This window comes from Sinohyriopsis cumingii, chromosome 8 (assembly GCF_028554795.1).
Source record: "Sinohyriopsis cumingii isolate HCF-2022 chromosome 8, ASM2855479v2, whole genome shotgun sequence".
NCBI classification, from domain to species: Eukaryota; Metazoa; Mollusca; class Bivalvia; order Unionida; family Unionidae; genus Sinohyriopsis; species Sinohyriopsis cumingii.
Window position 1 is genome coordinate 6,136,218 of NC_142968.1, and position 15,946 is coordinate 6,152,163.

Genomic DNA, 15,946 nt, shown 5'->3' on the forward strand with positions numbered 1-15,946 from the left:
ATCATCCATGTATGCATTCTGATTATATAGAGCTGATATTAACATTCATTTGACACGGGAATGTTGCCAGATATTTTTTTTGTTCCAAAGGACAGTACTTCATACTTTGGAAATTAATCTGTTTTAGTGACAGTGTTGACTTTTGTTTAGTCAGTACACATGTGGAAAGTACATGTATTATCTGGTTTAGGCACAAGAATACATGGTGAGCTGCAATTACTTTTACTTGATTCTATGATCTCTGTAATCATTCTCCAGTAAAAGTGACTTTCCTTTTTCAAATATTCCTGCTTGAGAGGATTCATCCTATAGGACTGTTGCTCCACAGATGTAGAATCTACTACATCGATGTCCTGATAGAGTTACATTTCGATAGATTTTATTTATTTATGTTCGAACATCAGGAAATACATGTTCATAATCATGTACTAATTGTTCTAGTTCACTCCTTTCCTATTATTCTAGATATGAAAATTTTTGGTCCAGATTGTTTAATATGTCTGAATTCCAAATTTTGGTTAAACTAAAGTCACTAGACATATTGCATTCCATCATGGCATCGTTTACATTCTCACTGTATAGGATAACTACAGCTAAACTGAATGAATCATTGAATGTTCTCTGTCAAAATACTCCTTTAACATGCCAAACAGATGTTTATGTTTCTGCCTCCCAGGGCTCTTAATGATATAAATTAAGTCTACTTTCTTTTCAGAAGTATAACAGGGTTCCTGCAATCTTTAAAAAAATATAATTCCATGACTTTTCCACAATTTTACAAGACCTTTTTACCAATTTAAAGAGCACTGTTTATGCAAATTTATGACCTCTAATACTGACCTAACATGTAAATTTAACACAAAAACATTTTACAGTTGGCTTTTGGACATACTTCATCCAAACAGATCAATCTCTTTTAAATGCCATGAGTACAATGATTTTGAATGTTGGTAAAATCCCCACATGTAGTGTAACTTAAGTTTATGGGGAACCTACTTTAACAAAATCCATTGAAGAAGTTAGGTTGGTAAAACTTCTGTGTCAGCAAATAAATGTGACCGGATAATGCAAAATAACCAAATTCCATGACTTTTCCAAAACACTGAATTGACTTATAAAAATTTCAAAACTTTTCAAGGCTCTTTTAGTGCTTTTCTGTAATTTACAAACTTTTCCAGGATTTTCATGACTGCAGGAATACTTAGCCTGAAGATGATATTGAGGTATGGGCAAGACAGCCAGAACTTTACCACCAGGCTTAAAGTTCCTTGTGTAATTTTGTCACACCTAAATTTCATTTTTGATTGAGTAAAGTGAAAATTAGTTCTTGCTACTTAACAAGTGTTTAATAACTTAAATTTGAAATAAGAAAGATAGTCAAAAGGATTAATCTTGGAATCTTCATTTGAAAGAAGTTTCTATTTTAATAACTGGTCCACGGACTGTATGTCCAAATACTAGTTCAAAAAATCTAAAACCCAATGATTCTTAAACTGAATGACTAGCAGCAAATAACGGAAAATGAAGACCATCATCCCAATCCCTTTCTTTATTAAAGTAATATGACTGAGTACCATTCTTCAAAATTTGATGAAATCTTTCCATATCCCTTTGACTTTCTGATAGGCAAAAAAATTAAACTGTTGGATGTCTAATTCATGCACAAGTTGTCGGAAATATCCAAACATAAAATCTGACCCTTGACCAGACCGGACAGATTTGGGGAGACAAACAAATGTTAACAAAATTCCCCAAACTTTTAGAATAGTTTTTGCTTTATCATTCTTTAAAGGAATAGCCTGTGGAAATCTTGTGGATGCACCCATTATGGTGAACAAGTATTGGTTGCCTGACTTGATATCCGGTAAAAATCCGACAGTTTACCATTTTTCTGCTAAATGGTTCGTCAAATGGTCAAATGCAGGAATAGGTTGCAGATGTGCCTTAGATATCTTTTGATTGGGGCCTCCTACCATTTAACAAGTGTGACAAGATCTATGGCATTTGTAAACATCACTTTCAATTTTCAGCCAATAAAATGGTTCAAGTTCTTCTGACAAGTCTTATTGACAATGACAGCTTAGGAGTTTCATGGTCTCGACTATGAATTTCCTGTCTATACAACTTTGGAACGACAATTTGATTGCTCAATGACCACTCATCACCAGCAGATACATCTCCATTTTCTCATAATGACCCCATTTTTCACAAAGTAATGAACTGATACGTGTGTGGCTTCAATTTCCGAGACCCAGTCTTTTATCTTGTCTGATTAATAGTACTTGGGGCCTATAACTTAGATTAAATGTATTTCATGCTTATAAAGTAACTGTTACTTCTAAGACCTCTTACAACTGTAGTCAGAAACTGGTTAGTGGTTTTTATTATTCTATGAAGAAATTTGCTTATGACTCTCCGTCTTCTGGGCGATTAAGTCATTTAAATTATGGAATTTACTTTATTCATTGTTCCAAGGCAGATATATGGATGCATATGATTTTAAATGATACAAAATTTAGTTTCCAGTTTGAATCTGAGGAAAAAAGCATCTCAAAATTGGAAATGATCTTTATGTTTAGATATAGAAAATAGATCCATATTCTTAGAATTTATTTTCTTACATAATGAGGCTATTGCAACTTTGTATAATTGATTATATAAACACTGAAGATAGATTGCAAGGGATGTATACACATGCTGAACCATATTCTTGTAAGTTACTTGGTGCAAGTTTAGTTTCAAGGTTTTCATCCAGCCCAAATTCTTCTTCTCTCTCACTCCAAATTTCTGCACATTATGTTCCTTATGCATGAGGGGAGGGGGAAACAAAAAGAAAGGATTGCAATGAAATTGTGTACCATGTTAAATTCATTTGGAAAATGGGGATTATTATTACTTTTTGTCATTATTGTCATACATCATTAATGATTAATGAGTGGAAATTCATCATTGATCTATCAGAATCGAACTGACAGTGCACAGTTCCAAGAATGTATATATATGCGTATTATTGCACCATGGGTGGATCACAATTTGATATACCAATAGTATTGGTATATCAAATTGTTTTATGCCAATACTTTAAAAGCCATTATATATATAATTGGGCAAAATATATTTAATATTTTCCTTTCAATTAAAAAAATACGAATAATATCGGAAAACTAAAACACATGCGTCCAAATTCCAAAAATAAACGTCTACAAAAATTTAGGCCATATAATTCTCAATATATTTATTTTGAGAACAATCGGAAAGATGACTCGGCCAATTGTAGTTCATGCAGGTATGACAAGATGTAATATCGTTTAAATTTTATTTGTATTCGGCTATTACCCTATGATACTGGTTGCAGTAAGTTACACATAACTTTTACAAAATGTCCCAATCAAAAGGGGGTGTGAAGGGTCAGCGAATATATAACATTGTGTAGATATATCTAATTGTATACAACATCGTTTCTGAGTGTTAATACTCTGGGAAACGAGCTGACTGTAATATGCCATTACCCGCAGCAAAATAACTCGAATGATTTTTTAAATTTGATGCCAAACAATCCCATAAAATGGTGTAATCTCATGTTGCTAGAGTCAGGGAGTAGTCGTTTTGAAAGAAATTGACATTTCACATCACCATCTGTTGTCATAATGAGGCATTATTTCATGCCAACTTCCTTGATGCTAACTTGCAACATGCCTGATGCCTCATTATAATCACGATTTTACAACATACATTTTTTCATAAAGCATGGACGATAGGAGAATAATTTGAAGTTACGGTGTTGCGAGGCAAAATTTGTAAAATGCAGAACAAAATCAACAGCTGGAACGATGTAATTTGCGATATAGCAAGTTTATAAATAGAATATTAAAAACTTGTAATAACTGATACAGCATTTGCCATTCGACAAACTATGGAATGAATTCAGCATTTGGCAAAAAGCGAGGTACAATGACGCAAAAGGAAAGTAGATCTAAGCACTTGCAACTAGCCCTTTACAGTTTGCATCAATGAAGAATACAATATACATGGATGGAATTACAAATGTAGCACTTGCAAGCAACCATTTACAATAACGCAGAAGGAAAGTAGCATTTGCAAACTGCCACGTACAGTTTGCACCAATGAAGAATACAATATGCATGGATAGAATTATGAAAGTAGCACTTGCAAGCAGTCATTTACAATAATGCATCAAGGAAAAATAGAAAATGCAAGCATATAATTATGGCGGTAATCCCCCTCCATAGGATGGGACATCATGTTACGTGTCTGTGGGATGATGCACCAGTGCTAGACATCACTATAAACTGCCACACTGCAGACATCGTAGCGATATGACTGAAAAATTGTTAAAGGTACGTTAAAATCCAAATCACACACACAGATCACATTTTAACAGCATTTTATAATCACTAATGGCTATAGCATGCGTTGGAAATATGAACTAAGTACTTTTTAAATGGCTACATCATTACACTTGACCCCGGCCATGGTCAAACAACACATTAATGACACAATACTTCAATCACTCCATCATTTACTCCCTTACTTCTTTCTGTCTCGCTCTATATTTCTCTCTCTCTCTCTCTCTCTATCTCTTCTGTTGGCTTTCTAACGGCACTTTAAACACTATTGGTGTATCATGATTAGGAAATGCCTTTTGAATGTCCAAACCCTTGTAGTTGACTAGAACTGAAGTCAAACCTCTCCCCCTAATGAGCTACTATGACATATATATATTGATATCTGTACAAAGACAGACACACATTGTTGCTGGCAAGAGATAATGGTAAGCAGATGACTGGTTGCGAATTTGTTTTTTTAAAAAAGCATTCTAGGTATTGTGATCTAAAAATAGCGATTTTATCACTTTCAAACATGTCTAACGAAGTCATTAGACCTATTGCGAGTGCTAAATGGATTTTTGTGTGCCGTATATACATTGGGGCAGGTGAACTCGAGGGAAAGGTTGACAGAACCGTTGTCTCGGAAGGTAAAACTGAAAATTAACATCACTTCTTAGTTGAAATGTATGCATTAGTGTTCATAATCAAGATTTTTCAGATTTTCTGGATTCGCATATTTCCTTACTGTCTATTCAATACAATCCATGCTAGACACCACCATATCTTCCTTAATATTTCCTGTTTTATATTAAATTATGTGGGCGGCGTGTCTGTGTCAGCTATGTACGGTCATACATCAGTGAATCATACTTTCCTCTGCAACCAAAATCTTGACGATGCAGATCGATAGACTAGAAACTGTTTACGACAACCTCGTATGCAACATACAACACACCAGCGAATGTGTATGTATAACGGTACCATTTACGCAAGTCCAGGTGGGCGGAGCTTAAGGTGTAGGAACATTGTATTCAGAAATAAAGAACAACACTAGCTGTCATTGGTGCATTATGTAACAGTTGTACTTTCTGTTTGGCTTTAAAAAAGTTGAGCCTCTTGGCAACATATGAGTTTGTGTTAATTTCTATCTAGATCATATTTTGTATTTTTTATGATTTTTTTAAAATATGGTACACATGGCTGAAAATGTGCTTGTTGTGACTAGATAACTCTTACCACTGTCTAGTTCCAGTAGAGTTATCTCTCTTAAATGCAATGGAGTACCTGGTTATGTCATTGTCAAATTGACAATCTAGCATCGTTCTATATGACAGTGTGTGACATGCATGCTCAAGTAGGACAGAAAGTATATTTATTTCACAAAACATTAGCATTGAGGTTTATGGAAAAACAATTGGTACCGTGATACCTAAAGGAAAGAATAGCTTCACAGTGTATCCATAGAAACGCATACATGTGGGCGGCATTTATGAACTATACTAGTTTGATGTAGGAAAACAAATGTGTGCTGAACAGTTTTGGTCAAATATTGAAAGTTCTTTAAGAATAAAATGTATGAAATCTTCAGAAAATAGCACAAGTTGGCTTTGGATGGGGACTTTGGATAATTATAGCTATGATAGATATAGACTAGTGTTACATGATGCCTTTATGTATGTGCTGTTACCTCCTAGATTGGAATACATGCAACAAAATAAGTTATGTAAACATAATATAGTTGATTTTGGCCAAATATTGCCTATTTTAACTGCAAAAGATGAAAAATCATGTGTACAAAAACAGCTATCTTGTTCTTGTAAGGCATGCCATAAACCAGGATAGAGAACACTAAGTACACTTGTAGATAGATCACTTGTACCATGTAGGATGTTCTGGCATGAGTAATTTTAGGTAATTTATTAAAGATATGGTATTCCTTCCCACTCTGATTTGAATTGTCCTGCTCTAATTGTTCATTTTTTTTTACACTTTCCTGCTTTGAAATTGTTCATGTAGTTAGTTCAGTTCTCTTGCATTCCCTTTTGTTGAAGTAGCAGTGAATACCAACAAACAAGAACAGTTTCTTTAAGTCAGCATTTCCCATTGGCACTTGTATAAGCCCAATTATAATCTACTATTGACTTTCAATTAATTCTATTTCTTTCTGTCAAGCTGTTCTTGTGGAATTTCCATGTTAGGTCCAACATTACAGAATGATAACCATTTTAGTCACACAGTGTGCATCCATTCCATTCAAATCCACACTGTTCTTGAAACTTTACATCCCATCACAAGAATCCAAATTGACATGAGATCATATCTGCATGGTTATGGAAGGCTGCAACTCTACATGCTGGCATTGTAGAAAATATGAACTATGTGATATGAAAGAGCTGCATCATCTTAGAAATTAAAATTACATGACTCTTGAGGTCTCCACTAAATATAGAAGTCTGAATGTTAGGTTCTCACTTTATCAGTAATGTATTTTGAGATAATTTAATTGCAATGAAGTTAATACAGGTTGTTCTTGAACTCATCTATATTACATGGATAATGTATTAGAGGTTACCACACTTTATGTATATCATTCAGTTATCTCTCTTACACCAGACAAAACATTTCAAGGAAATAAAATCTTACATTTTTAGTGACTGGTTATGAAAATAAAGAGATTTGTGAAGTATCATATTAGCCCTCAATATTGATGCAGATGTAAGTAGAAGCAATTTAATAATTTCTCACAGTAAAGTTTACAAGTTTAAAAATTGATAAGGTATGTTCTGTTTGGTTCTGAGATAAGTTCCTCTCTATCTTAGGCCAATTATTATTAAATTCTTATATAGAAGAAATGTACTTTATATGTATCTATATTATCTAAATTATTCACCCTTTTATATTAGATGGAAATGAAGACAACTTCACCTGAAATTTGGGTACCTGTAAGGGATGTTATAGCACAGTTGCTTTTGGGCTGTCCTTGGACCTGTTGGGCCCTGCCCCATATATTTGTCCAAGGTAAGGTCATCAAACTTTCACGTCTCATTTTTTCGCATTGCTGATTTTGCCTCCTTTAATTCCTTTATCATAAGCTACCTCTCCATTTTAGATATAGACTTTCCTCCTGTTTTTAACTCCATTTGATGTGCTATACATAGTGTTTATATTTGGCATTTTTGTGTATTTTATTCCCCTAATTTCACCCCCCAAAGTAACATAACCACTTAGAAGCTGTGATTTGCTATATTTGGTGACTGATTGGCTTATTGAAACAATTTTATTCACATTACAAAGGAGGAAAGCTTACTATTTGTGTTACAAAGAGGATGGGTAGATAGACCTTTGTGTGAGGACTGGTGGTTAGTGGCCACATGTATCTGCAGACAGTGTAAAGTGTTCAAAGCTTATACTTTATAATAAGATTGGGTCATGTCCATCTGTCTCTGATGATAAGTTCTGCACCTACAAAACAAATATAAATTCCTTTCTTTTAGGTGAATTGTACATTTTGAAGTAAGACAGTTACATACTATTGGGTACATTGACCTTTGACCTAGTTATTACATAATATATGATTTATCCCATATCACCCATGTGAAGTTCAATAAGTGCTGATATGAATAAGATACAACTCATAGTTGAAAAAAATTCATTTTATTTCAAAAGATGATTTTGGTAGTGAAGGAAAAGTATGAAAATAATAGTTCAAACAGCTCAATGACATTTCTATACACATTCATATAAGACATAGGTTAGTACCTCATCAAATTGTTTATCACAAGTGAGACTAAGTATATTTGTTACTTATACAGTCCCGAACTATTTCACAGATTATTGGAAAAATTAAGGTTTGCTAAAGGAAAGAATGGCCTCACAGTGTATCCATTGAAATGCATACATGTGGGCAGCATTTATGAACTATACTAGTCTGAAGTAGGAAAACAAATGTGTGCTGAACAGTTCTGGTCAAATATTGAAAGTCCTTTAAGAAAAAATGTATGGAATCTTCAGAAAATAGCACAAGTTGGCGTTGGATGGGGACTTTGGATAATTATAGCTATGATAGATATAGACTTGTGTTACCTGATGCCTTTATGTATGTGCTGTTACATCCTAGACTGGAATACATGCAACAAAATAAGTTATGTAAACATAATATAGTTGATTTTGGCCAAATATTGCCTATTTTAACTGCAAAAGATGAAAAATCATGTGTACAAAAACAGCTATCTTGTTCTTGTAAGGCATGCCATAAACCAGGATAGAGAACACTAAGTACACTTGTAGATAGATCACTTGTACCATGTAGGATGTTCTGGCATGAGTAATTTTAGGTAATTTATTAAAGATATGGTATTCCTTCCCACTTTGATTTGAATTGTCCTGCTCTAATTGTCCATTTTTTTTTACACTTTCCTGCTTTGAAATTGTTCATGTAGTTAGTTCAGTTCTCTTGCATTCCCTTTTGTTGAAGTAGCAGTGAATACCAACAAACAAGAACAGTTTCTTTAAGTCAGCATTTCCCATTCGCACCTGTATAAGCCCAATTATAATCTGCTATTGACTTTCAAATAATTCTATTTCTTTCTGTCAAGCTGTTCTTGTGGAATTTCCATGTTTGGTCCAACATTACAGAATGATAACCATTTTAGTCACACAGTGCGCATCCATTCCATTCAAATCCACACTGTTCTTGAAACTTTACATCCCATCACAAGAATCCAAATTGACATGAGATCATATCTGCATGGTTATGGAAGGCTGCACTCTACATGCTGGCATTGTAGAAAATATGAACTATGTGATTTGAAAGAGCTGCGTCATCTTAGAAATTAAAATTACATGACTTTTGAGGTCTCCACTAAATACACTGGTCAACAGTGAAATCATTACTGACTTGAAAAGGCCCTAATCTGTAGTATTTTGGTGTGCCGAACACGAATATAACCGTGAAAAATTTGTATTGGCTCTCGTTTTGAAGATATTCATATACCTCATTTTCTATGTTTCACTGTGTAAATTTCTCCAGTAGGACTGCAGCAACATCCGGAATAATGATGTAACATTGCATAATACCATCATGCTCACATCATCCACAGTTGATTGCATCATTTTCTGATGCAATGCAATACTAATGCCATGCGGCTGCTGAAGTAAGTTGACGTCAGCAGTGTACTATACATGTGTAGGCCTATTATACTAATGCCAGGCGGCTGCTGAAGCTGACGTAAGCAGTGTACTATATAAAGCCCAATCAGATAGGTTCAGCATTTAAAATATTTTAGACGTTGTGCGAGACAGTTCAAGCTACTGTTACATAAAACTTATTATTTTATCCATTTACGTACAATAAAGAACAGTAATGCCTCGAAAGTGTGTTAATACCGCGGACAATTTTTGCTATATTTGTGGGGAAGTGACATTTGCCAACCAGAAGAAAAGTATCAATTCTCAAGTGAAGAAGGCATATCATCTTTACTTCGGATGCAAGGTTGGTGACCAAGACAAGCCTTGGGCTCCGCATATATGCTGTGCTACATGTACAACACAGCTTTCACAGTGGTTGAATTGCAAAAGGTCATCAATGCCGTTTGCAGTCCCAATGGTGTGGAGAGAGCCAAGCAACCACCTAAATGACTGTTACTTCTGCTTGGTTCCTCCTCTTTCCGGCGGAATAACGAAGCGAAAGAAGTCGAGAATAGTCTACCCAAACATTCCGTCTGCATTGAGACCAGTTCCACATGGTGAGGGACTTCCTATTCCAGAACCTCCAGCAGAATATTCTCTTGATTCATCTGACGAAGACAAAGGTGAGTCGACCTGTTCTTCTCCTGGTCCATCAGCATGCAGTGATCCAGATTTTCACTGTGGTGCATCATCAACCCCACACAGAATAACACAGGAAGAACTAAATGACCTGATTCGTGATTTGGACTTATCAAAGAACAAGGCAGAATTGCTAGGATCAAGACTCCAACAATGGAATCTTCTAGAAGAAGATGTCACAATTACTGCATATCGAAAGCGCCACCAGCAATTGGAGCCTTTCTTCAGAAAGGAAAGTAATCTGATATTCTGTTCCGATATTGAGGGCCTCATGAATGCTTTAAAAATCACTCATGACCCACAAGAATGGAGACTATTTGTGGACTCTTCGAAACTGAGTCTCAAGGCTGTGCTTTTGCACAATGGAAACATTCTTCCATCTATTCCAGTAGCGTATGCTGTCCACATGAAAGAGACATACGATAACTTAAGGCAGCTACTGAATTCCATTGAGTATAACAAGTACAGCTGGCACCTCTGTGGTGATTTGAAGGTAGTTGCCCTTTTAATGGGACTGCAGCAAGGATATACAAAATACATGTGTTTCTTATGCGAGTGGGATAGCCGAGCAAGGGAAATGCACTACATGAGGAAGGAATGGACTCACAGGCAGAATGTAGCCATTGGAGAGAAGAATATCCAACACCCAGCTCTGGTTGAGGCTCAGAAAATCTTGCTACCACCCCTTCACATCAAACTAGGTTTGATGAAGAACTTCGTGAAAGCCATTGACCGGACTTTGCCAGCATTCCGATACCTGCATGAAAAATTCCCTCGACTCAGCGAAACAAAGATTAAAGAGGGAGTTTTTGTGGGTCCTCAGGTTCGAGAGCTTTTCAAAGATGACCGGTTCAACAACTTGCTGGAAGGTGACGCGAAACAAGCATGGAATGCTTTTCGCCTAGTTTCTACAAACTTCCTCGGAAATGTTAGGGCAGAAAACTATAAGGAACTAGTAGAAGACATGTTGATGAAGTATAAGAAACTTGGCTGCAATATGTCTCTAAAGATTCACTTCCTTCATTCCCATTTGGATTTCTTTCCTAGCAACTGTGGTATTGTTAGTGATGAACACGGCGAACGTTTTCATCAAGATATCGCAACAATGGAACAAAGATACCAGGCAAAATGGTCCACTACAATGCTGGCTGACTACTGCTGGACACTCCTCAGAGATGCTCCCGAACAGCTGTACAAGAGACAGGCGAAGAAATCTAAGATGTAGTCAATGACTTGATTTTTTATAGGTAGGCTATTACAGTTGACCTTTTACTATTGGAATGCATTTCGTTATGTAAACATTAATTTCTTGCAGATTACAAAAAAACTAGAGCCAATTTTGCAATTTGACTGTCATATTCGTGTTCAGCACATAAAAATTGATAAGAATTCACTAATTTTATTTCAGTAACATGACTTTTGTAAAAATTTGTTGTCCAGTGATATAGAAGTCTGAATGTTAGGTTCTCACTTTATCAGTGATGTATTTTGAGATAATTTAATTGCAATGAAGTTAATACAGGTTGTTCTTGAACTCATCTATATTATATGGATAATGTATTTGAGGTTACCACACCTTATGTATATCATTCAGTTATCTCCCTTACACCAGCATAACATTTCAAGGAAATAAAATCTCACATTTTTATTGACTGGTTATGAAAATAAAGAGATTTGTGAAGTATTATATTAGCCTTCAGTATTGATGCAGATGTAAGTAGAAGCAATTTAATAATTTCTCACAGTAAAGTTTACAAGTTTAAAAACTGATAAGGTATGTTCTGTTTGGTTCTGAGATAAATTCCTCTCTATCTTAGGCCAATTATTATTAAATTCTTATGTAGAAGAAATGTACTTTATATGTATCTATACTATCTAAATTATTCACCCTTTTATATTAGATGGAAATGAAGACAACTTCACCTGAAATTTGGGTACCTGTAAATGATGTTATAGCACAGTTGCCTTTGGGCTGTCCTTGGACCTGTTGGGCCCTGCCCCATATATTTGTCCAAGGTAAGGTCATCAAACTTTCACGTCTCATTTTTTTGCATTGCTGATTTTGCCTCCTTTAATTCCTTTATCATAAGCTACCTCTCCATTTTAGATATAGACTTTCCTCCTGTTTTTAACTCCATTTGATGTGCTATACATAGTGTTTATATTTGGCATTTTTGTGTATTTTATTCCCCTAATTTCACCCCCCAAAGTAACATAACCACTTAGAAGCTGTGATTTGCTATATTTGGTGACTGATTGGCTTATTGAAACAATTTTATTCACATTACAAAGGAGGAAAGCTTACTATTTGTGTTACAAAGAGGATGGGTAGGTGGACCTTTGTGTGAGGACTGGTGGTTAGTGACCACATGTATCTGCAGACAGTGTAAAGTGTTCAACGCTTATACTTTATAATAAGATTGGGTCATGTTCACCTGTCTCTGATGTTAAGTTCTGCACCTACCAAACAAATATAAATTCCTTTCTTTTAGGTGAATTGTACATTTTGAAGTAGGACAGGTACATACTATTGGGTACATTGACCTTTGACCTAGTTATTACATAATATGACATAATGTGATTTATCTCATATCACCCATGTGAAGTTCAATAAGTGCTGATATGAATAAGTCACAACTCATAGTTGAAAAAAATTCATTTTATTTCAAAAGATGATTTTGGCAGTGAAGCAAAAGTATGAAAACAATAGTTCAAACAGCTCAATGACATTTCTATACACATTCATATAAGACATAGGTTAGTACCTCATCAAATCGATTTTCACAAGTGAGACTAAGTATATTTGTTAGTTATACAGTCCTGAACTATTTCACAGATTATTGGAAAAATTAAGGTTTGCTAAAGGAAAGAATGGCCTCACAGTGTATCCATTGAAACGCATACATGTGGGCGGCATTGATGAACTATACTAGTTTGATGTAGGAAAACAAATGTGTGCTGAACAGTTTTGGTCAAATATTGAAAGTTCTTTAAGAATAAAATGTATGAAATCTTCAGAAAATAGCACAAGTTGGCTTTGGATGGGGACATTGGATAATTATAGCTATGATAGATATAGACTAGTGTTACATGATGCCTTTATGTATGTGCTGTTACCTCCTAGATTGGAATACATGCATCAAAATAAGTTATGTAAACATAATATAGTTGATTTTGGCCAAATATTGCCTATTTTAACTGCAAAAGATGAAAAATCATGTGTACAAAAACAGCTATCTTGTTCTTGTAAGGCATGCCATAAACCAGGATAGAGAACACTAAGTTGTACTTAGATCACTTGTACCATGTAGGATGTTCTGGCATGAGTAATTTTAGGTAATTTATTAAAGATATGGTATTCCTTCCCACTTTGATTTGAATTGTCCTGCTCTAATTGTCCATTTTTTTTATATACTTTCCTGCTTTGAAATTGTTCATGTAGTTAGTTCAGTTTTCTTGCATTCCCTTTTGTTGAAGTAGCAGTGAATACCAACAAACAAGAACAGCTTCTTTAAGTCAGCATTTCCCATTGGCACTTGTATAAGCCCAATTATAATCTACTACTGACTTTTAATTAATTCTATTTATTTCTGTCTGTCAAGCTTTTCTTGTGGAATTTCCATGTTAGGTCCAACATTACAGAATGATAACCATTTTAGTCACACAGTGCGCATCCATTCCATTCAAATCCACACTGTTCTTGAAACTTTGCATCCCATCACAAGAATCCAAATTGGCATGAGATCATATCTGCATGGTTATGAAAGGCTGCACTCTGCATGCTGGCATTGTAGAAAATATGAACTATGTGATATGAAAGAGCTGCGTCATCTTAGAAATTAAAATTACATGACTTTTGAGGTCTCCACTAAATATAGAAGTCTGAATGTTAGGTTCTCACTTTATCAGTAATGTATTTTGAGATAATTTAATTGCAATGAAGTTAATACAGGTTGTTCTTGAACTCATCTATATTACATGGATAATGTATTAGAGGTTACCACACTTTATGTATATCATTCAGTTATCTCTCTTACACCAGACATAACATTTCAAGGAAATAAAATCTTACATTTTTAGTGACTGGTTATGAAAATAAAGAGATTTGTGAAGTATCATATTAGCCCTCAATATTGATGCAGATGTAAGTAGAAGCAGTTTAATAATTTCTCACAGTAAAGTTTACAAGTTTAAAAATTGATAAGGTATGTTCTGTTTCGTTCTGAGATAAGTTCCTCTCTATCTTAGGCCAATTATTATTAAATTCTTATGTAGAAGAAATGTACTTTATATGTATCTATATTATCTAAATTATTCACCCTTTTATATTAGATGGAAATGAAGACAACTTCACCTGAAATTTGGGTACCTGTAAGGGATGTTATAGCACAGTTGCTTTTGGGCTGTCCTTGGACCTGTTGGGCCCTGCCCCATATATTTGTCCAATGGAAGGTCACCAAACTTTCACGTCTCATTTTTTCGCATTGCTGATTTTGCCTCCTTTAATTCCTTTATCATAAGCTACCTCTCCATTTTAGATATAGACTTTCCTCCTGTTTTTAACTCCATTTGATGTGCTATACATAGTGTTTATATTTGGCATTTTTGTGTATTTTATTCCCCTAATTTCACCCCCCAAAGTAACATAACCACTTAGAAGCTGTGATTTGCTATATTTGGTGACTGATTGGCTTATTGAAACAATTTTATTCACATTACAAAGGAGGAAAGCTTACTATTTGTGTTACAAAGAGGATGGGTAGATAGACCTTTGTGTGAGGACTGGTGGTTAATGGCCACATGTATCTGCAGACAGTGTAAAGTGTTCAAAGCTTATACTTTATAATAAGATTGGGTCATGTCCATCTGTCTCTGATGATAAGTTCTGCACCTACAAAACAAATATAAATTCCTTTCTTTTAGGGGAATTGTACATTTTGAAGTAAGACAGTTACATACTATTGGGTACATTGACCTTTGACCTAGTTATTACATAATATATGATTTATCCCATATCACCCATGTGAAGTTCAATAAGTGCTGATATGAATAAGATACAACTCATAGTTGAAAAAAATTCATTTTATTTCAAAAGATGATTTTGGTAGTGAAGGAAAAGTATGAAAATAATAGTTCAAACAGCTCAATGACATTTCTATATACATTCATATAAGACATAGGTTAGTACCTCATCAAATTGTTTATCACAAGTGAGACTAAGTATATTTGTTACTTATACAGTCCCGAACTATTTCACAGATTATTGGAAAAATTAAGGTTTGCTAAAGGAAAGAATGGCCTCACAGTGTATCCATTGAAATGCATACATGTGGGCAGCATTTATGAACTATACTAGTCTGAAGTAGGAAAACAAATGTGTGCTGAACAGTTCTGGTCAAATATTGAAAGTCCTTTAAGAAAAAATGTATGGAATCTTCAGAAAATAGCACAAGTTGGTGTTGGATGGGGACTTTGGATAATTATAGCTATGATAGATATAGACTTGTGTTACCTGATGCCTTTATGTATGTGCTGTTACATCCTAGACTGGAATACATGCAACAAAATAAGTTATGTAAACATAATATAGTTGATTTTGGCCAAATATTGCCTATTTTAACTGCAAAAGATGAAAAATCATGTGTACAAAAACAGCTATCTTGTTCTTGTAAGGCATGCCATAAACCAGGATAGAGAACACTAAGTACACTTGTAGATAGATCACTTGTACCATGTAGGATGTTCTGGCATGAGTAATTTTAGGTAATTTA